Source organism: Octopus sinensis, unplaced genomic scaffold, assembly GCF_006345805.1.
Source record: "Octopus sinensis unplaced genomic scaffold, ASM634580v1 Contig18963, whole genome shotgun sequence".
NCBI classification, from domain to species: Eukaryota; Metazoa; Mollusca; class Cephalopoda; order Octopoda; family Octopodidae; genus Octopus; species Octopus sinensis.
The window spans coordinates 197,185-199,225 of record NW_021836151.1 but is presented as its reverse complement, the minus strand read 5'-3'; the positions used below and the strand labels follow the sequence as shown (position 1 = coordinate 199,225).

Genomic DNA, 2,041 nt, shown 5'->3' with positions numbered 1-2,041 from the left:
GTAGGCTGAGTTTCCATCAATCGGATTTAAATAAAATTTGAATTTTTTTGGACTTGGAATCGCCTAAATATAAATTCAAAGTTAAAATACTTGAATTTTCAATTGAGTCTAAATTTGAACAAATCTCTGAATTTTCAAAATGATTTTTAATATATTCTAAAACATAATTTTATACTTATAACCTGCAACAATGCCTTAATCAAGATGGTTTTTCGAGCGGATATCCCTTGCGATAGGACGCTCTAATTCTTTCTCGATCGCGTCGGCTTCTCGTCCATGAAGCTTTCGAATACTTGACCAGTGGAAGACTGAAAATAAACAATTATTTAAAATATTTCTTTAGTATCAATATTTATATTTAAATGTTTATCAATAAGTTGGAAAAATAATTATTACTTATTAACCCTTTAAAATAATTTATATTTTTTAACTAAAAGACGTGAATAACTTAAAATTTCCAATTTTTGCAATTGTAAGGCTATACTTCTAGGGATTATTTCTAAAGTTTGCCTTGAAAGAACGTTCATCAAAATTGTTCTTACACAAAGCTGTGATGATGTTCCATACTCTGCATTGCTTGAGCGTGACTTGACGTTCTTTTTGAACGTTTGGACGATCGTTCCTGTTGGTTGGAGGGCATGTAGAGTTTCTGAGCAGTTTTGCTTTCTTTACATATAAATCTTAAAATGATATTTACTAAGTCAAACTATGGTTTTGTTTGCGCTAAATATTTAAATACCCTTTTTGAAAAAATATCGTAAATGGAAAGAGCAATTGGTTCATCTTGTTTGTTAAAAGTCACATAAAAGTGAAAAGTTAAACTAATACTATTCCAAAGTCCCTGATGAATTAGCGGCAGGCTGTGAGTAGGGAGAACCTACATTTATAGTAATGTCAGTTATTTTTTCAAACTCAGTATTTTATATGAGGCAAATCTTCGCATGAATTTGTAATTTTTGAAATGATATTATGGCTAATATTTTCCGTCGTGTAATATCTTTTGAGTCGGCAGATCCGAGTTTCCTGGTGTTTTTCCTTCTCTGTAGTAACGGCTATAAATTCCCAATTTTTAAGGGAACTCAGCAAAGAAACATCGAATATCGAAAATCCGGAAAATAAAAGAGAGCTAAGAAATCAAAGAAACAGAATCTATCACGAAATAAGATTAAAAAGCTCTCGCCTGGAAATCAAATGTTCATGGCCACAAAACATAAAAAAACAAATTCTAAAAGTCGTCAAAACACCAAAGTTTAAATTCATTACTGACATTTTTTAAAAATTAATAATTTAAATACATTTACTGTTCATGTGTCTCTTGTTGTGCGGTACTGAATGAAGGCTCTTCTCAATCTAGCGATAAAAATTGGACATTTTTCAGTGTCGGTTCAGTCGAGGATATTCTCCACTGTGGATTGTCGAACAGATTCTAAATTTTCTCACTTCTATCCAAGCCTTTAAAAGTCACTTTTTGACTAATTATAGATTTATAAGTTCGAAAGTTATTCCCTTGCTTTGGAATTTTGTTATCGGACTCCAACTTTGACTGGGTGTACAGCACATGCGGTTGCTTAGAAGGTCAAATTGATTGAGTCACTTGGAGGGGACTTGGATTCGGTGATTGAAGACTCTCTTTGTTGGTCTCGATCCAGTCCGGTTGGATTTTTAGACTTATTTCCAGCAAATGCTTGATTGTATTGCTACGAGGAAATGAAGGGCGTTGTTTATGGCAAAACATATTGGAAAAGAATTCAAATTCTCGGCTCCGGACATGTCCGATGATTTGGAGACTTTTAGTCGGACAGGAGTGACAAAATACATGGATTTGACATTGGATGTCCTCCTAGAAATGGTTTTCGAATGTGATTCTAAAAATTTTTTATTTTTACTGTCATGTGTGTAGTTTAGTCTCTATGGACCATTCGAGTTTTGTTGAAATGACAGTTTTGAAGAGTGCGTCGGTTGTGAGGGCTTTGGGATATTCTTATAAGGAAGCATTGGCCTGTCCGAAAAGTCTGTCTTTGAAGCCGACAGTCTGATTGAG

General features: G+C 33.6%; 1 pseudogene; it reads left to right on the top strand.

Moving 5' to 3' along the window:
• Positions 1–474: 474 nt before the first annotated feature.
• Positions 475–658, top strand: LOC115231962 (annotated as a pseudogene).
• Positions 659–2,041: the final 1,383 nt, after the last annotated feature.